Source organism: Rattus norvegicus, chromosome 19 (assembly GCF_036323735.1).
Source record: "Rattus norvegicus strain BN/NHsdMcwi chromosome 19, GRCr8, whole genome shotgun sequence".
Classification (NCBI taxonomy): domain Eukaryota; kingdom Metazoa; phylum Chordata; class Mammalia; order Rodentia; family Muridae; genus Rattus; species Rattus norvegicus.
Window position 1 is genome coordinate 68,936,770 of NC_086037.1, and position 23,121 is coordinate 68,959,890.

Genomic DNA, 23,121 nt, shown 5'->3' on the forward strand with positions numbered 1-23,121 from the left:
CCAGGGTCAAGAAAAAGTATTGTTAAATCAGCAGCAGAGGCGGAGGGTAAGTAAGTCAGTCCTTAGGAAGGCATGCACTTGCTTCTAGATTCTGAAGTGTTTTCAAAGTTGATTATAGAGTCCGTACCACAGTACACCCTTGTGAGGAAGAGTTGTGCGTTCAGATCGATCTAACATGGTGACTGTGGAAAGAGAAACCACCCCTGCCACTAATCCTCCACCTGCAGAAGAGGAAAACACAGCCTAATCAGGAGGTTGCTAGCCCAGAGCACTGTATTAGCCACCCTCTACAGAACAGGTGGGCACGGCGGGTTTTTAAAAGTGATAAAAGCGGGGCTGGGGATTTAGCTCAGTGGTAGAGCGCTTACTTAGGAAGCGCAAGGCCCTGGGTTCGGTCCCCAGCTCCGAAAAAAAGAACCAAAAAAAAAAAAAAGTGATAAAAGCAATACTCAAGTTAATAAAATATATATATATATATATATATATATATATATATATATAAAGTGATAAAAGCAAAACTTGGCAAGCAAACCTTCCATTGATCTTTAAGTGTGATTGTTGAAGACTTTGGGCTCTAAGCAACCATATCCAGTTGTCTAGTAATTTAATGCCTGGCTGTGACTCCTCACTTTTTAAGGGTGGTATTGAGCCTATGTGGGAAGACGAGAAAAACACACGGGGAGGATGGTGGCTAATTACATTGAACAAGCAGCAGAGAGGAGCGACCTCGATCGCTTTTGGCAGAGACACTGCCGTGCCTTATTAGAGAATCCTCTGATGACTGCAGTGATGACGTGTGTGGAGCTGTTGTCAGTGTTGGAGGTAAAGGTGGTAAGATAGCAATATGGACGACTGGATGTGAAAACATGATGCAGTCACACACAGGGAGGGTATACAAGGAAAGGTTAGGACTTCCTCCGAAGATAGTGATTATCAGTCCCACGCAGACACAGCTACAAAGAGCGGCTCCACCACTAAAAATAGGTTTGTTTAAGAGGACACCACCTTCTGAGTTCTCCCGGGAGACTGCGTCACGAAATGGGAGATTGGGAGCTGAAGCAAAGCCTCATCAACGCAGAGTGGACTGCACTGGAGTTGACTCCGAGTGCTGCTAAGACGTAAGAGAAGCCTGGTTCATCTTTGTCTTCTGTGTCCATCCTCCTCCCCCACCCTCAATCTCTGCTCGTGTGTCCACTATCCCAATCAAAGAATTACAGTATAGGTCACCCCAGCACCCCAGTTGTGCCCCTGCCTGCTCTGTAACAGCCGGGTAGAATTCCACGGCACACACACCTGCCTTTCCACGGTGTTCGGGAAAGAACCGGCATTTCTGTCACCTTAGCAGGAGAGGATCTGGGTTTGTTTCACCCCACGCAGGAGCGGATTTGCTGGTGTGAGAGTCTGAGTACAGCTTTCTAGCAACCTTCTGTTTCCTGTCACAGCATTGTCCTTGCTGTCCTCTTGCTGATGGCTGCTAGATGTTAATTTATTTGCTTCCCTCCTTGATAACAGTGATTCTGATTTCAGTTTTTCATTTATTTTGCTTTTTTTTTCCTCATGTAACATTGGTGAAGGGTCCAGGAATATGACAGAAAGGTGGAATAAACATTAATTTATGCAAAAAGAGAAATTTCTCTCCCCTTTTGTTTTTGATATGTGTCTGGCTGTAGTCTAGGATCCCCTTGAACTCCTTGTGAATTATACACTGGCCTTGAATTTACTATGATGCTCCTCTACAGCATCCCTAGTGCTGGCTTAACAGTGAGCCCTCACTGGACCTCACAATGCCACACCCCTATTTTTCAAAACTATTTGAGTTATTCTAGGTGGAGCAGATGTGAACTAGATAGTTTAGATATGAAAAGCATGTGTTGTATACCCCAAGTCTGATTTTACTTCCTTCCCTCACTAATTTGAAAGGAAACGACTTTGCATGGCTAGCTTGTCTCTTTTTCCTTTGCTTGGGCCTTCAGAACCGGGCAGCTAGAACTGTGTTGGAGTGGGAAAGTGCCCTCGCTCCTTGCTGTGTACTGGCAGGTTGTCGGTTTACCTAAGTTGCTGCAGGGACCTTCGGGGTACCTGGAGATGTGCAGGGAGCATCGTGAGTCTTTCCAGGCCTCCTGTTAGTGATGATGGATCTGAGGCGTAGTCTCGGGCCTGCTCTGCCCCACAACCTGACAGCAGTGTCTGATTTGCATTCTGTTGCGGGTTCATCAGATGACCCAAGACAGGAGTTGGCCAAGCAGTGATCTCCAGGCTTATCAGTTGTGGCACAGCAGTTCCTCGGGTGTCCTGATGGTGGTGCTGCGGTGCTGCTCAAGGAACTCTGGCCAGAGAACTTACCCTTAGAAGGGGGTTGAGATCTGGAGCCTCCTCAATTGTGCTGTGCCAGAAGTGTGGCCCAGACAGGTTCCCATTCTAGAAGTGGTTATTAGTGCCTCAGTCACTTGTCTGTGACCTAAACCTTTCCCCACAAGGTGTTTCCAGATGTGCTTTGCTGATTCAGAGGGGCAGAAGAATACCTGCGCGTGGCACTTGTATAGAGATTCAGACTAGGGTCCGAAGTTCACACCACAGAGACCTAGGCAGAGGGGCTGATGCTGGGGTAGTAGCCCTGTAGATGTGCTTTAGCTCAAACCCCAAGCCATTCAACAAGCGCACAGTGTCCCCTGCAAAAGTGAGGTGTGAGGACGCAATTCTGTGGCAATGTGTACTTTCTAGCATTGATAACGAGTGTCAAAAAAGCAAGTCTTGGAAGGGGAGACCTGCTCTGTGGCAGGAGCTGGCCCATGGAATGCAGGTGGTTGACATACAAGGACTGGGTGAAATCACTTGTCCAGCTTTGGACATGTGGCGAGGCATTAGGTGTGAGGGAGCTAGGGCTGAAAGGCTCCACATGGGGGATCCCTCATTGAAGGCACAGCCTAGAATGGAGAGGGGGACACCAAAGAGGACATAGTAAATTCTTGCCCTCAGCTGTTCCTTGTGGGCCACAGTAAATGATCTGGAGTCCTCTGCAGTCTTCTCGCTTCAGTTCCTCTCACACCCTTTCCTTGTTCATTTTCAGTGGTGCTTTCAAGGCAGTTCGCAGGGATTTCTCTGGATTGTTTACCGTGTTCCTGTACCTTCTGAGCCTACTCGATTTATGTGAGACAGGGTCTCACATAGCCAAGGCTGGCTTTGACTTGCTCCGTAGCCAGTGCTACCCTTGAATTCCTGATCGTCCCAGCTGCTGAGATGACAGGCTTCACCAGAGTGCCTAGCCAATCTCTCCCACTTCTGTTTTAAAAAGCCACTGTCCAGAGGCAGCTTTATCGCTTTGTAATCCTTCATTCTCTCAAGCATCTTCTGAATGTTATTCCTTCCTGTTCTATATTTCACCTCCCCTTCCTGACAGTCGGTATGTGGTAGGCAGTGTGCAGTTTAAACATGTAATTCTAGCATCCTAGGATCTGTCATCTCCATTCTTCTACTTCTCTCTGTGTCAGGCCTCAGCTCCCTGCCAGGTGTGCCTGTAGTGATGTCACCTATCCCCAGCCTCCCTTTTTGTTTCCCAAGGGCATGCTTTATATCTCAAGGGTCTATCCTGGGCCCCTGATGACACCCTGGTCCTGATCTCAAGATTGTCACCTGTGGTCTGCCATCAGGCACTAACAGAGACCTTACATTTGAGGCTCCTCATTTGAGGTCCCTCCGCTTCACAAGTTCACAGTTACCTCTTGACTCATCCTCCTCCCTCAGTTTCTCCGGTGTTCTTTCCTACCATGTCCTCTGGCCCTCATTAGCATCCCCAGCCCAGTGCCTTCTGTTGTTACTTTATTGAGATCTATTTCTTCCTTCTCTCCCTCCTGGGGCCAGATCAGTTGTTTGGGGTCAGTGGTAAAGCTTCAGTGATGGATTCTCTCCAAATCCTGCTTTCCTCTTCACTGGTCCAACTGTCTGGAGGAAAAGCTTCTCATCTGAGGAAGAATCGCCTACCCATGAGAAGAGGCAGCATAGTTTTAGTTCATGATTTTATGGTGAAGTTACCATTGATTATTGATTACAGCATAAATGCTAAGAGAAGGCAGGAAGTGTAAAATGCTCTGTAGTGAATACAGCTGGTGAGAATGAGGAACGGTTTCATTATTTAAAGGGGGACCCAGGGGCTGGCTGTTCCTCAAAAACTGCAGGATTGTTCCCCACTGCCGTGTCCCCATGGCCCTCACTACCACCCCTGGTCTCTGGGGTAAAAAGCTCTCGGCTGCAAAGCCATGGCAGGACGAGGACCTAGCAAGGAGCACCTGGCTTGCTGCACCTTGAGGACATGAGCACACACGAGTGAGAAAGCAGACCTGGCGTGGCAGGCAGCATGTGCCTGCTGTACCTTCATGTCCTCCCGGAGGAGGTGGCCATTCTAGAGACGGAGGGATTGTGTGGTCTCAGGGCACCCGTGCCGTCTGGGGCTCTGCTTCCCTGACTCCTCATGCAGTTTGCCACGGTGTCTGTGTGACACACCGAGCTGGCCGCGTCCCTTAGTCTAGCCCTGGCCCATTTTTCATCTCACTTTCTGTTTCTCGTTTCACAGCATTCTGTGCTTCTAGGCCAGCCTGCCCATCTCTTTGTCCTTCCCATGTTCCTACCAGTCCCTTGTTTTCAATGAGAGCCCCGGGTGGAAGTGCCCGCCTCTGCCGTGTGCACGATCTAGGGCCCCAGCCTTGTGGAGGGCATGGGGAGCATGTAGGACCTCCTGGGTTTCCACTTGTTTCTAAGGACCCTGCAGCACAAGCTTCTCTCTCTCCTCAGCCCTCCTCAGCCCTCCTCACCCCTCCTCAGCCCTCCTCACCCCTCCTCACCCCTCCTCAGCCCTCCTCACCCCTCCTCAGCCCTCCTCACCCCTCCTCAGCCCTCCTCAGCCCTCCCCAGCCCTCCTCACCCCTCCTCAGCCCTCCTCACCCCTCCTCAGCCCTCCTCAGCCCTCCTCACCCCTCCTCAGCCCTCCTCAGCCCTCCTCACCCCTCTTCAGCCCTCCTCAGCCCTCCTCACCCCTCCTCAGCCCTCCTCAGCCCTCTTCAGCCCTCCTCAGCCCTCCTCACCCCTCCTCAGCCCTCCTCAGCCCTCCTCACCCCCAAAACTCTGATGCACTCATGCTCCTTTCTCTGCCGTCCTTGGGCAAGTTCCTCTCAAGCTTTGTGCTTCTGTCCTGGAACCATCTGTCATCTCTTGAGCTGAAAGCCCGGCAGCCTTGTGTCGCGAAGGTCCTCCAAGATAAATCCCCATAGTGTCTTACTCTTTCTCAGCGTGGCCCTTAGCACTTACAGCCTCCTCCTCTTGCCTCTGGTCATCCATGCCACTGACCATTTGTATCTGCAGGGACTCACTCTTTCCCTCTTAAGAACAAAATGGCTCTATGGGCATGGTAGAGCATACGTGTCATCCCAGCACTTGAGAGACGTGCAGGACGATGTGGAGTTCAAGGCCTGCCCGGTCTGCTCAGCAAGAAGCTATCCTGGTTCAAACAACAATAAGATTCAGCAAACGAATCCTAAACCAAAACAGAGTCTACCTGGGAGAACTTCTGTCTGCCCACCGCCGCCTCAGCTGCCTGCCCATCCTCACTACCCAGGACGGCCCCTGACTCTTGTGCTGCCCCACACAGTTTGGTATGACTTTGCAATCAGTGTTGTCTTAGGACAGGGACAGGGACAGGGACAGCTGTGGAGCTCAGTAAGGCCCAGACGGTACCAAGAGCATGTGCTAGGACAGAGGCATCAACGGTGAAGGCAGGTGAGGCTCGCTTGAGCCTGAAGGCAGGTGAGGCTCGCTCGAGCCTGCTTGTAGCTGAGGGTAACACTGAACCTAAGCTTCAGCCCCAGCCCCTCAAGTGGCATTTTTATTAAATGCTGCCCTAAACATGACACAAGAATGTGACAAATGGAGGAATAGAACACGTGACATCAGGAAGAAAGAATCAGATAAAGTCAGAACTTGGAAAATTCTGTGAAACCAGATACCGTGTCGTGAAAGAAGTGGTACGTGCCGTTGTTTCAGACGGGGATGTGTAACCAGCAATAGTTTTTTGTTTTTTTGTTTTTTTGTTTCTTTTTTTCGGAGCTGGGGACCGAACTCAGGGCCTTGCGCTTCCTAGGCAAGCGCTCTACCACTGAGCTAAATCCCCAACCCCCCAGCAATAGTTTTGAATCCAGACTGGATCCCACATGAAAAGCAACCAGCCCCTTTCTCTCCACCAACCGTCACCAATCCAAAGCCATAAGACATACCCTGAGAGCCATCACTGTTGAAGACCAGAACCAGAAAGTAAAGGGTGCCGCGTGGTCTGGTTGCTTACGGTGGTTATTGCCAGATGATGTCCACGTATAAATATATTCAAGCTTTGGTTGCTGAGTGGAATAGTGCTGTTCAGAGACCTGGTCACGACTGCAGGTGGCTAGACGTGCTCCATCCTATCCCATGTGCAGAACGTGAGGCACTGGGTTCTCTGGGTATCTATGGACACTGAGTTTGTTCTCCAGAGTCAGGAGTTAATCGTGGAACAGTGACAAGGTCTCAGGAAATGTGCTGCTCTAACCAGGGCCCTTCCTATATCACATATCTGGTGCCTCAGTCTCTGTTCTGTTGCTGGGAAGAGACACGATAACCAAGGCTTGCTGAAAGTTTCAGAGGATTAGTCCACGATCATCATGGCAAGGAGCATGGTGGCGGGTGGGCAGGCATGGCACTGGGACAGTAACTAGGAGCTTATATCCGGATCAGCAGGCAGGAGGCAGAATAAGACTGGGCCTAGAATAGGCGTTTGGAATCTCAAGGCCCAGTAACACCTCCTCCAACAAGGCTATACCTCCTAATCCTTCCTAAACAGCCCGCCAAGTGGGGACCAAGTATTCAGACCAGAGCCCATGGGAGCCATTCTCTTTCAAACCACCTGAGTTCTTGCTCTAGGCCGTGAGAGGTGTCTTGGCATGGCAGAGGAAAGCCTTTTGGGCTCCTGAGGTGGAATTGCAGTTCCCGCAGTGCTTGAGAGCCTGCTGCCAGTGGCGAGTGTTTGCCCTTTATGTGCCAACCTTTTTCAAACAGCCTGTGTTCTCAGAGCTTTGGAATCACTTTGGCTCTATTTTATTTTAGGAACACCTGAAAATCAACCGGTAGAAATGGGGTTTGTGCCAGTTCTGGCTTTCCCCCATCCAAATTGCACATTTACTGAAGATCGCTATCCCTCTAATTTCCACGGAACATGAGATTACCGGCCACAATCAAGGGTGCTGTACACCTTTTGTATCTTCAGTGTAGCTCTGATTTGGAGGTTTCTGGCAAATTGCATTTTCACTGTGCTGGACTGGCAAGAGCTCTGTCCATTTTCCCCCTTCCTTGGCATGCAGATGTCAGAAATACTGAAGCAGGGAAATGTGATTTGGAACTGCTGCGCTCATTGGCCCTCACGGTTTCTGTGTCTTACTGACTTCCGCACCACTTCCTTCATAAAGACACAGCTGTACAATAATGGTGCCTGGCACCCTTGTGGCCATAGTGCCAGCGTGTGTTCAGGCTATGAGGGAACTTGGCCTTCTACACAGACAAGGCCATCTTGAGGATGGCGAAGATCAGAAGACACATCCTGAGTTCTGGGCCTTGAGAACTGCACCTTCAAGAACAGCCATGGACCATACAGTGCCCCAAACACTTTGGAAACCCCTCCCTCTCCTGGCACTCAGGCAGGGCCCTGCAGGTCTGACCGGTGAGTATTCTGGGCTGGAGCATAACAGAACTTTTCAGCTTTTGCTTCTGTTAGAGAGAGGTGGGATGCAGGTGTGCGATGGCCCAACTACCTGACAGCCTCAAACCATCCGCACATGCTGTGCCCAGGTGCATGGGAAGTGAGGCTAGCACGGGAAGTCAGCCTGCTGCACACCGGCTTCCTCTGCATCCAGGTTTCTAAGGGAGCGTGGGCTCTGCCACATTGCAGATTAGCTGAAGTCTGGAGTCAGCTGCTGACACCTGGGCCCCTTATCCTTGTTGACACCCCTTTCCTCTCATCTCAGAACCATCCTTTCAGTATGTGGGACAGGGACTTCAGCAGCAGGCATGCATGACTGCCAATTGTCTCTACCTGTGGAGCAGCAACTCAAAAGTGCTTGAGAGAAAAGAAGCGAATTGTGAGTTTCCGGGGATCTGTCTGTCTGTGTCTGTCTGTCTTTCTTTCTTTCTTTTTTAAGATTTATTTTATGTATGTGAGTACTCTGTGGATGTCTTTCTTCAGACACATCAGCAAGGGCATCAGATCCCATTACAGATGGATGTGAGCCACCATGTGGTTACTGGGATTTGAACTCAGGACCTCTGGAAGAGCAGTCAGTGCTCTTAACCGCTGAGCCATCTCTCCAGCCCGAGTTTTGTTTTTCTCTTAAGACAGACTTTCATGAATCTCAGCCTAGTCTTGAACTTTTTATCCTCCTGAGTTCTAAGACTACAGGTGTATATTACTATACCCAGTTTATGTGGTGCTGGACGTTAAACCCAATGCGTTACGGAGGCTAGATAAACCCATCTACCGACTGAGCTGTATTCACAGCTTCTAAGTGAATTCCTGGATTGCCATTGAATAAGCTTAGAGGCACACACTCTTATCCACAGTGACCACAGAAGCAGGGAGAACAGCAATTTTACGTCTACAAAGCCACAGACGTTTCAGAATTGCTTTCCCTGTGGCTAAGCCTATTCTGACCTGAACTGCTCATGGATTGCCCACGGAGAATATGGTGAGGTGGGCCAACCACATCTGCCTAGGCAGGCAGGTAGAGGATGGGTCTATGTTATTTAAGCTGCTGCTTCATTTTGTGGGAGTTTTTTTGGTTTGTTTTGGTTTGTTTGATGATGATGATGTTGTTTTCAAGACAAGGTATCACTATGTATGTCCTGGAACTCACTGTGTAGACCAGGCTAGCCTTGAACTCACAGAGATCTGCTTGCCTCTACCTCCCAAATGCTGGGATTAGAGGTGTGTGCCACTGTGCTCAGCCATTTTGCGTTTTTAAGCACAGCCAACTCATATGTCCCAGTAACACAAACCCTGCCCTTTATTGTTGTGTATTAGGTTCCTGCTTAGAGGGTAACTTTATTTTCAAGTTCTAAATGGCAGCTTCTAGAGGAAATCCACTCATCCTTCCAACAAATACTTGTAGGTCAGCAGTTCTGTAGCAGAGGTTCGAGTGGGTGTGCGGGCCGGGGCACCGAGGTGAAGCAGGTAAGGGTGCCTCACAGTGCAGCCTGCTCCTTAGTGACGCGGTGGGAGCTCCGCCGCCCTCCTGGTACAAGTACAAAAGCTATATGCAGATTAGCCGTATGAAAGGGAAAGAGTGTTTTAACCAAATTATTTTAATTCTAGGTAAAACTAAAATTGAGGAATTTACATCATAATCTAAGCACCACAGTTTCCTAGCCATATGTCACAGTAACACAAACATTGCTAAAAAGTGGATGCCGGTGCGTGGTGTTCCTTGGTGAACTTTTTCTGGCTTCTGTAATTAGACTTATAAGTCACCAGCCTGTCCTCACTAGTTGTCACCCCTTTCCTTTCCGTTACAATTTGCATTTAACATACATCCCTCCTGCCACTCTTGGCCACCGCTGCCTCCAGTCTACACTAGGAAACCATTTCACGAGCAAAAACTATAATAAACGACTCTCAAATAGATATAATAGTTTTGCTTTTGTGTTGAGACCTGTGAATTCCTCATGATAAGCCGAATAGGAATGTGTCGCTTTTTTTGGCAGCAAGCATATTAGACTTTCATTTTATATCTGACTTGAAGAGAAACATTGGAAAATTTTGTTCCGTGTCTTAAGCACTATGATGAATGTCATGAGTGGCTGACATTCCGAGTAATAATTCTTTGACATCCTCATATATTTCGTTAATACTTTTTTCTCACCAGTTCTACCTTATTCTTTTAATACCTAATAGAAACTTTCATTTACAAGTCATTTTTGTTATAAAGAAGAAAAGTCGCACCACCCTGCTATCTTGAATGACCAGAGCTGAACCTTGAAGAGATGGTTCTCTTCTACCTGTAATCCAGCTGTGCGTCATGGCTGTGATAGATGAAGGTATTCTTCTGTTTACAATGACACAAGAAGGGTCACTGTTCTCATCTGAAGGACAGTAGAAGGAACACAAAACAGTGCTGTCAGATAAGCTCACTTTTTAATATAGTTTTAAGGAGGCTGGAAGCATCCAGTGCTTGAGTGCATTCCCCCGAGAGCTGGCGGTTGGAAGCTTGGTCTTCGTTGGAGCATGTGGTGCGGTGTGGCCCTTGAGAGGTGTGACATAGAGAAAGGTGACCAGAGCCCAGGAGCGTTGATGCTGCTCTCCTGGGAATCCTGTGCTAATACGTTGTGAGCCTGGCTTTCCCTGAGTCCCTCCATGTGCTTCCTCCTCTCTCCTGCACATACTCTCATTGTTGGGATGCGCCAAGAAAGGCCTTCCCAGAAATGACCTCTGAAACTGTGAGCTAAATAAAACTCTTCTTTATAAATTCCCCAACCTTAGGTGTTCTGTTATAGCAACAGAGAGCAGTCCAAGACAAAGGAGTTGGAATCTTCTTTACTGATAGTATGAGGTATAGACCTGGATTGAGTAAAACCAAATGGTTCTTTTTAGCTAGGGTGACTGTCCCTACCTAAATGCGTGTTTAACAGTTCCTTCACACTAGACTCCATCTTTCTTGCTGCTTTTCATCAGCTATATAGACTGCACCACTCTATAACCGAGAGACCGTAACCGGGATTTGGGGAATAATTTCTCTTAAAATACATACGTTCGGTTTCCTGACTAATGTGTGCTTCATTCACTGCCACACTCAGAAGTGGCTCAGACCGCTTCTCTGAAGAGCTGTGCACTGGGATGGTTTGACACAAATCACTTGACTTTCCACTGACAGTCAGTCTGTGAACTGCAGGGGTAAGTGCACGAGTGCATTTATGGTGCGGCTACTTTAAAGGACACTCACTGTGACACTGAATGTGCTCTGTTAATAAAAACTCATAGCAGAGTAGATATCAAATCCCCGGAACAGCACTAAGATTGTTAGTTTTCTTCTTGAATTTTTTACCCGACAAAGAGGAGTAAAAGAATATCTCAATCTCTCTTCCCCCTCTCCGCTCTCCCCTTCTCCTCTCCCTCACCACCCCCCCTCTCTCCCTGACCCCTCACTTTTGAAGGGAATTCTTGGTTTCTAACCAGGAAGCAGTGGGGTGTTATTCTACAGAGCAGCCAGGCTTTTCGGTGCTGGGATGGAGCCACACTCTAGAGTGGTTCCACTCTGACATGAATTAGGCCTTAGGGCTCCCACTAGTCAACCCTAGGCACGCTCTGTCACTGAGCCCTGCCCTGTCTACCTCTCACAGGTATATGTCCTTCTGTGTGCTGTATGCAGAGTGAATGTGCAGCCTCTGTGTGGTGTGTGCAGTGTGTATGTGCAGTCTCTGTGCGGTGTGTGCAGTGTGTATGTGCAGTCTCTGTGCGGTGTGTGCAGTGTGTATGTGCAGTCTCTGTGCGGTGTGTGCAGTGTGTATGTGCAGCCTCTGTGCGGTGTGTGCAGTGTGTATGTGCAGTCTCTGTGCGGTGTGTGCAGTGTGTATGTGCAGTCTCTGTGCGGTGTGTGCAGTGTGTATGTGCAGTCTCTGTGCGGTGTGTGCAGTGTGTATGTGCAGCCTCTGTGCGGTGTGTGCAGTGTGTATGTGCAGTCTCTGTGCGGTGTGTGCAGTGTGTATGTGCAGTCTCTGTGTGGTGTGTGCAGTGTGTATGTGCAGTCTCTGTGCGGTGTGTGCAGTGTGTATGTGCAGTCTCTGTGTGGTGTGTGCAGTGTGTATGTGCAGTCTCTGTGTGGTGTATGCAGTGTGTATGTGCAGTCTCATGAACATATGTGGAAGCCAGAGGTCAACATCAGGTGTTTCCCTCTATGCTTTTCTCATTTCAGTTTTTAAAAATTCACTTTTTTATTAAAAAATTGAAATAAAACTTTTCTTTCATTTACCAAATTAACCAGACCCAAAGTCTGCCACCTTGGTTTTTGAGACAAGGTCTCTCGCCAAACCTGGAGCTCATCGATCAACTAGGCTGACTGGCCAGTGAACTCCAAGGCTATGCCCATCCCCTTAGCCACACCCAGGCACTAGGGCCATGCCAGTATGTCCCCACATCTGGATTTGCATGAGGTGCTGGGATCTGAATGCGCCCTCATGCTTGTTATTGGGCACTTGACTGAGTCACCCCCTGAGTGTTAGGCCAACCACTTAGCCCAAAAGGATCTAGCGTTGGACTCTGGACCGGAGCCTGGCTCAGGGTCTTCTGGTTGGGCCACACATTAGTTGTATCACTCTGTCAAGAGGTTTAAAGCTTTAGTTCTTCAACCATGGTGAGTCCTTATGTGTTGTAAGGTGTGGGAGGCTCCTTATTCTTTCACATGCACCATTCTCTGAAGAAACAAGTTCTATTCTCCAGTGGCCCTCTTGCCAGCGATCGCTTGACTTTATCCATCTCTAGCCTTTCTCACCTGTACACTAAGGCGTGTCTATGTTTAGGCTGTTTTAGATATTTGTTAAATATACATTATATATATATATATATATATATATATATATATATATATATATATATATATATTAAAGTCAGGAAATGGGAGGCCAGCTACTTGTCCTCATCTCAGTACAGAGTGGTCCACAGTCGTGGGTCCCTGTCAGCTCCCACTGCTGCAAGAGGAGTGTTCTCCAGTGATGGCTCAAGGAGGAACTATCTGGGCCCCACCCTGCTCTCAGCTCTAAAGTTCCTTTTTGAGGCACTCATTGTGAATTTGCAGGAATGCAAGTGATTTTTGAGTGTTGCTTTTGTGTCCTGAATTTTCTTAAATTCAGTTTTTTTTAAGATTTATTCATTTATTATATATAAGTACACTGTAGCTGTCTTCAGACACACCAGAAGAGGGCATCGGATCTCTTTACAGATGGTTGTGAGCCACCATGTGGTTGCTGGGAATTGAACTCAGGACCTCTGGAAGAGCAGTCGGGCGCTCTTAACCGCTGAGCCATCTCTCCAGCCCCCTTAAATTCAGTTTTTAGCTTTAAAAAGTTTTCCTTTTGAGAAGAATCTTTAGGATTTTCTCCATATAAGACCATGCTGTTTGAACAGAAATCATCAGATTCTTCCTTTTCATACGGTACCTTGGAAATTTCATTTCTTTCTGCCCGATTTCTCTAAAATTTCAACTACTCTATCGAATAGAAGCAGCCAAGGTCAATGTTCTTGTCTTGTTATTGGTTTGAGATGGAAAAAATTTCAATCTTTCACCATTGAGTTTGATGATAGCTGTGGGGTTTTTTTTTTAATATGACCTTTGTAATTTTGAGAACATTTCTTTCTAGTCTAATTTATTGAGTTTATTTACTAAAATGTGCTGAGTTCCTGAGAAGTGTTTCCTGTGTCAGTTGAGATAATTGTGAGTTTTTCTCCCTTTATAATGTGTGTTATACTGATTGATTGTCCAAGGGCAAATCACACTTGGCCCTGACATATTGTTCCTTCCATATAATGCTGAATTATCACCATTATTTTATTATTGTTATTATTATTATTATTATTATTATTGTTATTATTGAATGTCTCTCTGTGTGCCATATGTATATACATATGGGCTTGTGCAGAAGCCAGATGTGTCCCATCACTTGTGCCTGTCATTCTCAGTCCCTTGGGAAAAGGCCTGTCACTCAAGCTGAAGCTAGACTGGTGACTAGCAAGCCCAGTGATCCCCCTGCCTCACCTTCCTTCCCTCAGTCAGTTCTGGGGTTACAGGTGTATGCGCAGTCATGCAAAACATTTTAAAAGGGGGATTCATCACCAACTTCTTTTAAATTTAAAAGAATTTTATATATGTATTCAATGTATTTTTATCATTCAATGCCTGTATACCCCCCTTCCACTTCTCCTGGACGTCCCCAATACATCCTCTTCACAACTTCGTGTCCTCTTCCTTCTCTTCCTCCTCCCCTTTTCCTCCTCCTCCTCCCCCCTCCTTCTCCCCCCCCTTCTATCATAAGCCACAGAGTCCAAATAGTGCTGCTTATATGCACATGAGTCTGGGACCCTCCACTGGAGAATGGGCAGCCTACAAGTGCCATGCCTGACTCACCTTCATGGGTTCTGGGGACTCAAGCTCAAGCGCTAAAGCTTGCACAGCAAGAATCCTCACCTGCTGAGCTATGCCCAAGACCCCGTGCTGCTGAGTCTGATTTCCTAAATTTCGTTGAGGATTTTGCAGCATCCTAAGACACGCTCTTGGTCTCCATTTTTTCAAGTTATCTTCACCTGGCATTGGCTTTGGTTTTGGAGGAGTGGCTACTTCATAGAATGACTGAGTTAGGAAAAGCTACCGAAGTGTTTAGGCCTGGCAGTAATTGTTTAAGTGTTAGGTAGGGGTCACCAAGAAAGCCATCTGATTATGCACCTCTCTGTGGTGCATAATGAATGCCAATTTCTTCCCCCTCCCTCTCTCCTTTCCTTTCCTTTCCTTTCCTTTCCTTTCCTTTCCTTTCCTTTCCTTTCCTTTCTTTTTCCTTTCCTTTCCTTTCCTTTCCTTCCCTTCCCTTCCCTTTTCCTCCCTCCCTCCCTCCCTCCCTTCCTTCCTTCCTTCCTTCCTTCCTTCCTTCCTTCCTTCCTGTGAAACAGGGTCTTGTTCTATAACCCAGGCTGCCTCAGACTGGAGATTAACCCCCTCATGCTTTACTGGGATTCCAGGTTCCCATGGACACTCTTGTCTCAGACTTTATTCTTTAGCTATTGTGTCTCCTTACCTGCTCGTCAGGAGGGACTGCTTTATTAGTTCTGTGGTTGCTTTAATCTAGTTACCTCATTGTGTCGATTCTGTTATTTCCTTTTCCGTGCCACTCACCCTCAGCTTCACTGGGACTGCCCCTTGGGTAGCCATCACAACAGGGACCTGGAGAGACTGAGTGAACTCTTCTCTGCTTTTCTTCATCTCAAGGAGGGATGCTTCCCAGGAGGGAGGCAGAAGAGCCCCTGCTCAGGACATGAGCAAAGCAGAGTGTGGAAAGGAAGTGAGGTGCGATAGGCCAGACTCCTCATCTTGTCCTGTGGACCCAACTACGCAGGCACCATGAGCTGGTTGTGCTGTCTGTTGGAGGGTTCCATAGAGCCTTGCTCATTTGTGAGAGCTGGCTGTATACATCTGAACTGTGGCAGGGAGCAGGAGCCGTGGTGCAGGGAGGTGTCCTCCTGCAGGCACTATACCACATAGGTCTGTCACAGGAAGCAGATTGACCACACTGACATGCTCTGGGCAACGGCTCACATCCCCTGCTGTGTCACAGGGTGTAGTGTTCCTTTCTTCGTTTTCTTCCTGTTCTGCTTGTCCCTGTAGGACTCCCTCCCACACAAGGCTGGACTTACACAGACACCACTGTGGAACCTCAGCTACATCCTCAAACTGTCGCTCGACAGACCGAGTGACCTCAGGTGGCCTTGCTCCTGGCTGGCCTCAAATTCGACTCACTGCGTAGACTGTCTCCTCCAGGACTTCTGTGGGAATTGCATTAGATGTTCTTTCCAGGTGCAGAAATGCTGAGGAAATGAGGCCCTGCAAACCGAAGGACAAGAATGCTAATGTTGTCTGGCCAGCTCCCACCCAGGTGCCTTCCCACAGCTATGGGAGGGCCGCGTGCTTGGCAGAGATGGAGCTTCCTGCCTGATTCTCTTAGATTCCTCTCTCTCTCTCTCTCTCTCTCTCTCTCTCTCTCTCTCTCTCTCTCTCTGCCTCTGTCGTTTTTGTTTGTTTTCAGACGGACATCTCACTCTGTAGCTCTGGCTGTTCTGGAGCTCACTATGTAGACTTGGTTAGCCTTAAACTCACAGAGCTCTGCCTGCTTCTGCTCCTGAGTACTGGGATTAAATGCATGCACCTCCCAGATCCTGTCTGATTTTTCTGTGCTATTTCTTTGTTCTTTGGCTTGACCAAATAGCATCTACCTCAGCTTCTTAAGAAATAAAAACCCCCTCTCTCCTTTTGCGGCCATCGCTGCATCGCAGCCACCAAAATGAAATTCAGTCCCTTCGTGACTTCTGACCAAAGCAAGAACCGCAGACGGCATTTCAGTGCACTTCTCTCTCACGTTCCGAGGAAGATCATGTCTTCTCCGCTTTCCAAAGAACTGAGACAGAAGTATAATGTTCGGTCTATGCCCATTCGAAAGGACGATGAAGTTCAGGTTGTTCGAGGACACCACAAAGGCTAGCAGATTGGCAAAGTGGTCCAAGTGCACGGGAAGAAATACGTCATCGACAGTGAGCGAGTCCAGCGAGAGAAGGCTAATGGCGCAACTGTCCATGTGGGCATCCACTCCAGCAAGGTGGGTATCACCAGGCTAAAGCTGGACTAGGACCGCAAGAAGATCCTGAAGAAGAAAGCCAAGTCCCGGCAAGTAGGAAGGGAGAAGGGCAAATACAAGGAAGGAACTATCGAGAAGATGCAGGAGTAAAATCTCATGCACAGCTTTCATCAAAGACTGCTTAAGTAAAAAAAAAAAAAAAGAAAGAAAGAAAGAAAGAAAGAAAGAAAGAAAAAGAAATAAAACCCCCAGCCTTACAGAAATAACTTGAGATCACAACTAAAATCCTGTTAAGTGTATTTTTGTTGTTTTCATTATCTGTGTCAGGAAAGTGAAAAGATATCATACAGATGAACTAATAGTTCTACACACACATGGACTCAGCCATACAGATGAACTAATAGTTCTGCACACACATGGACTCAGCCATACAGATGAACTAATAGTTCTGTAACACATGGACTCAGCCATACAGATGAACTAATAGTTCTGTAACACACGGACTCAGCCATACAGATGAACTAATAGTTCTGTAACACACGGACTCAGCCATACAGATGAACTAATACTTCTGCACACACATGGACTCAGCCATACAGATGAACTAATAGTTCTGTAACACATGGACTCAGCCATACAGATGAACTAATAGTTCTGCACACACATGGACTCAGCCATACAGATGAACTAATAGTTCTGCACACACATGGACTCAGCCATACAGATGAACTAATAGTTCTGCACACACATGGACTCAGCCATACAGATGAACTAATAGTTCTGTAACACATGGACTCAGCCATACAGATGAACTAATAGTTCTGTAACACACGGACTCAGCCATACAGATGAACTAATAGTTCTGTAACACACGGACTCAGCCATACAGATGAACTAATAGTTCTGCACACACATGGACTCAGCCATACAGATGAACTAATAGTTCTGTAACACACATGGACTCAGCCATACAGATGAACTAATAGTTCTGCACACACATGGACTCAGCCATACAGATGAACTAATAGTTCTGCACACACATGGACTCAGCCATACAGATGAACTAATAGTTCTGTAACACATGGACTCAGCCATACAGATGAACTAATAGTTCTGCACACACATGGACTCAGCCATACAGATGAACTAATAGTTCTGTAACACATAGACTCAGCCATACAGATGAACTAATAGTTCTGTAACACATGGACTCAGCCATACAGATGAACTAATAGTTCTGTAACACATGGACTCAGCCATACAGATGAACTAATAGTTCTGCACACACATGGACTCAGCCATACAGATGAACTAATAGTTCTGTAACACATGGACTCAGCCATACAGATGAACTAATAGTTCTGTAACACATGGACTCAGCCATACAGATGAACTAATAGTTCTGCACACACATGGACTCAGCCATACAGATGAACTAATAGTTCTGTAACACATGGACTCAGCCATACAGATGAACTAATAGTTCTGTAACACATGGACTCAGCCATACAGATGAACTAATAGTTCTGTAACACATGGACTCAGCCATACAGATGAACTAATAGTTCTGTACACACATGGACTCAGCCATACAGATGAAGTAATAGTTCTGTACACACATGGACTCAGCCATACAGATGAACTAATAGTTCTGCACACACATGGACTCAGCCATACAGATGAACTAATAGTTCTGTAACACACATGGACTCAGCCATACAGATGAACTAATAGTTCTGTAACACACATGGACTCAGCCATACAGATGAACTAATAGTTCTGTAATATATGGACTCAGCCATACAGATGAACTAATAGTTCTGCACACACATGGACTCAGCCATACAGATGAACTAATAGTTCTGTAACACACATGGACTCAGCCCTACAGATGAACTAATAGTTCTGTAACACATGGACTCAGCCCTACAGATGAACTAATAGTTCTGTAACACATGGACTCAGCCATACAGATGAACTAATAGTTCTGTACACACATGGACTCAGCCATACAGATGAAGTAATAGTTCTGTAACACATGGACTCAGCAGAGACCAAAGGAAGAATCAGTCTGCTTTAAAAGGAATGCATTCCATGTCTGATGATTACTTAGACCAGGCTAGTTTGCCTGGTCTAAGGGTATCACTGGGTTATTTCCCAGTTCTATCATAGAGACCAATCCTGCCCATTAAAGGCTCAGATTAGAAACCTGACGTTTTGCCTCCTTTTGGCGATCATCATCAGGAAGATCCACGGAAGACATTGTTTGTAGACTTAAGGAGAAACCTTCTAGCTATTGCCTTTCATCATCAGTGCTAGAGTTGCCTTCCCCGACTTCTGTGGGGTGGCTTCTACGGTGAGAGGGGGAAGACACTGTCCTCTCTCGACCCTAAGCTAACTGTAGTAGTGAAGGCTAGTGAGCTGAGGCATCCCCAAGATTCTTGTCTTACCCCCCAGACATGCTAGTCTAACAGGCATGATGATGACAGCAGAATGCTCTAGCTATGAACCAGACCTTTGGATGGTATTGTTTTATTTATTAAAAACTGGGAGCTGGGTGTGATGGCACAGGCTTTAATCCCAGTACTCAAGAAGCAGAGACAGGAGGATCTCTGAATTTGAGGCAAGCCGATCTACGTGGTGAGCTCAGGCTAACCAGGGTTATATATTAAGTCTCTGTTTTTTAAAGGAGAAAGAAAACACCTAACATCTATCCAGGTCTTACATTCTCCTTATTTTATCTTAAACATTTAAACACTGGGTCTCCTGTAGCTAAGGCTGGCATTGAACCCTCGGTTGTCCTCTCTCTTTCCTAAGTACTTGGATGACAGGTGTGCTTCACCACATTCTCAGTTACAAGACTGGCAGTTACTCAGTTTATCTCACCATGGTAATGTACTTTCTGTTCTCTCTTTTCTCCCAAAAAACCAACCAACCAAATAAATGAATAGAACCCTCCTTTGTTGTTGAGATAGTATTCCTATGTCTCCCAGCCTGGTTCTTATTGAATATTAAGTAGAATTTTCACTGCCACATTATATGCACCACACGTTGTGATGGTTTGAATATGCTTGGCCCATAGGGAGTGGTACTGTTAGGAGGTGTGGCCTTGTTTGAGGAAGTATGTCACTGTGGGGGTGTTCTTTGAAGCTTCACTCAGTTGGGAAGAGTCAGTCTGCTCCTTGGCTTCCTTTGGATGAAGATGTAGAACTCTCAGCTCCTCTCGTGCCATGCCTGCCTGGATGCTGCCATGTTCCTGCCTTGATGATAATGGACTGAACCTCTGACCCTGTAAGCCAGTGCCAATTAAATGTTCTTCTTATAAGAGTTGCCTTGGTCATGGTGTCTGTTTACAGCAATAAAACCCTAACTAAGACAGAAGTTGGCTCCAGGAGTGGAGTATTGCTGCAATAGGCCTGACCATGCTTTTGTTTGGAAGAATGTGGATTTAGGGACTTTGGAAGGCAGTGGAATACTATAAATGGGGTTTCGTGGGCCATCGTAGTAGGAATATGGACGACATTGGTTCTGAGGGTGATGGTATAAGCTTTTTATAGCCACTGTGCCTCAAGATCTCCATGCCAAGATCCAGGTCAGAAACTTGTCTTCCAGCCTCAAGATCTAGATCACAGGTGAGCCTTCCAACTCTGGATTGAAGTTCATTCCAGATATAGTCAGGTTGTCAACCAGGAATAGCCATTACACCACCCAAAGTCAGTATATTAGTTATAAGATAAACAGAAATCTTGGTCATCACAACTTCTTGGTAACTGCCATCTGTGGTGGTATTTTTAAAAAACCTAGAAAAAGAAGAATCTGCAAACAACAGGCTTGTCATGCTTAAGTGGAACTATCCAGTGCGAGAGAAAGGATGATGAACAAAGCATTGAAATTATGGTTACATCAATAGTGCAGTCTGTGGCAGCACTGAGGTCATGGTCCTCCCTAGAAGACCTAAAATAAAATAGTCCACAGGACCAGGCTCCCTGCTTGGGTTGGCACACAGGTGAACCTGACAACCTGATACAGATCCCCAGAACCCACATACAAGTGGAGGGGCAGTAGGGACAGTAACAAGGTGGAAGGAGAGAACTGACTGCGGCCTTCACAGGTGCACACCCACACACTCTCCCTCACATCTCATCTTCAAAGTGTCCAATGGTCAGGGCCTAATGCGTGTTAACTGAACTGAAACATGGTAAACTTGAGTGTCCTATCTGTGTCCCCAAATGGGGGACTCATTCTGATGGCCTGTACCTCCTCGTTTTTCAAACTTAATGGTCCTCTCTTCCAAACTCTTCTGGAGGATCATGGGCAAATTCTTCAATACATGAATGAATGATGGATGGAGTCTCTTGTTCATCCCAAAATTCCTCTCATCAATTCATCCTCATATCTGCGTGTCTGTTTACCCATTCACCTACCTGACAACCTGTATCTAATCAACCACACACACACACACACACACACACACACACACACACACACCTCAACATTTTTTAATTCCTTCTTGCTTGGCCTCTGCTCACTCTTACAACCTGTGTCCCGATCGGTCTAGCTAGCAGAGCATTTCCCTCTGAACATGTACAAGTGCTGAGCCCTCTGTCTGCTTGCTCCTTGGTCTTATGCAGTGGTCTCCGGGTCCCCTGTCCCTCTGGTCCCCGGGGCCTGCGGCTTCCCTGGGAGGCCCTGACAGGACCCCTGTAAGCTGTATTGTCAAACTAACCCGAGAGGAATTTCAAGGCCATCACCACAGACACAGAAAGAAAGGCGCACGGGAAACCGAGCTGCAATTTGGAAATAGCACAAATAAAGACGACTGTGTTTGCAAACAGCCAGGTCAGCTCAAGGCAGCTGCTGGCGAAGATAATTACGAGCCTCCGGCATTGTCTCTGGTCCTGAGGTCCACGCACACGCAGGCAGCGGCCCCTCATCTACCCAGCGCGTTCTGGGTTTTCTCATTAAAACCCACATGCCTCACCCTGCCGAGCAAAAGCCATCGTCATTTCTATTTTCAGTGCCTCTGGGTTGCTGGCTGGCATCTCTCAGGATAGCTCCTCACATTCATCAGGCTGTGATACGCTTCTGAGCAACAGAAGCAACTGAACAGAAACAGATGTCAGCGTCCCGGGGCATAGTGGTCGCTCCCTCTGATAGGCGTCCAAGTCTGCCTTTGCGCTGCCAGCCAGGAGCGGTGCTGAATGACAAGTGAGGCTGCCAGCTAGAGAAGCCGAACAGGGAGCCAGGGTGGGGAAGGAAGGGAATCATTAATTAGTGGCTCCAGAAGGGAAATGAGCTCTCGACTCCATCAGGTTCTGAACTCAAGTGGGGTTAATTGTTTTCCATGCCAGCCGCTCGGCCACTTGCTTCTTAGGAGACGGACACGAATGAGTCTTAATTAGCCAGCCTTCCCTCCTGTTCATTAGCTACAAACAGGACATCACCTGGCTCGCCCCCCGGTGCTGCTGATACTGTGGGGCAGATCAGAACACACATGCACATGCGCACATGCACACTTGCACACACACACCACATGCACACACACACACACACACACACAGAGCCATGCACAGAACCCCTCGTAGCTCCCTATGCGGGAAGGTGGCTAGACATCAGACCATGGAAACCAGGCACTCACATGGCCACCTCATCCATCTGAAGTAAAAGTTGCAGAAGGCCGCCCAGTGGGGAGCCTTAGACTTTTTGCTGGGATGGCTTCTGGGTAGATGGCATGTGGATGGTGTCCTAGACTCTTGACCTCTGTGCCTTTAGGGAATACCACACCGTTAGCCCAGTTGCTATAACCTCTCCATCTTGAGGTGAACTGTCTGTCTAGCACTGAGTCCCACAGCCACTCTTCTCTAGAGAACCACAAAGGAATTACCCCCCATCGTCCTGAGAGCCGAGGCCCAAAAGCTAAGATGAATCCTGCGTGGTACACTGTAAGACCCTGCCCTGAGCAGCAGGACAGAGCTCTCATTCCACCAAAGTCCTCTCAAGCCGTAGATGCATTCCCATCTGCCCAGTGTTGTCTTTGGAGCACGTGGTCACCATTACTCATGTTACCCTAAATCTACCCTGAGCTGCCAGCAGCTCACAATGTCTGAGGGGTTTCTTGCTGAGCGCCCAGAGTCAACTAGAAAACAAAAACACAGACACCGTTCATCCCATATCCCGCTCTGCCAGGTCCAGAGCAAGGGACAGCTGCTATGTTCTTTCTGGTTGCATGTGGCAGCTCCCTGAGTCTGATACTTAGTAACCCCCTACTCTCCATCCCACATCAGGGACTCATGGTGTAGAGGGGTCCGGGAAGCCCTGGGCAGAGTTATGGATGGCTCAGATGGGATTTTGGTCCTACCTAGGGACTGATGTCAGGCAGCCACAGGAAACAGAATAACAAGTGTGTTGCTTTCCATCTGGCCCACATTCACAATCCCTTCTGTGGGTACCCATCCCTCCCCTCCTACTCTGGAGAAATTCTTATCCTGAACAGTGCCATGGAGTCTCCTCAGTGTTTGGGCACGGTGCCTTTTCCTGGTGAGTCTTTATGATGCTTTGGTCCCCGAGGCTCCTAGGTTGGTCCTGGAGAGACAATAGCATCTCATAACTCTTGCATGTCCGTGGCCAGCTGTATTAGTGCCTTAGGGTGAGCTGACGTTTGTAGATCTGCCAACACCCAGCAGATAGAAGACAATCTATAGACCCATTTCCTATCCAACCTCCCTAAGTGTC

The 23,121-nt window shown here is 47.4% G+C and overlaps 2 pseudogenes; both read left to right on the forward strand.

Moving 5' to 3' along the window:
• Window positions 1-426: 426 nt before the first annotated feature.
• Window positions 427-4,844, forward strand: Eif4e-ps8 (eukaryotic translation initiation factor 4E, pseudogene 8; annotated as a pseudogene).
• Window positions 4,845-14,145: 9,301 nt separating this feature from the next.
• Window positions 14,146-16,629, forward strand: LOC134483404 (large ribosomal subunit protein uL24-like; annotated as a pseudogene).
• Window positions 16,630-23,121: the final 6,492 nt, after the last annotated feature.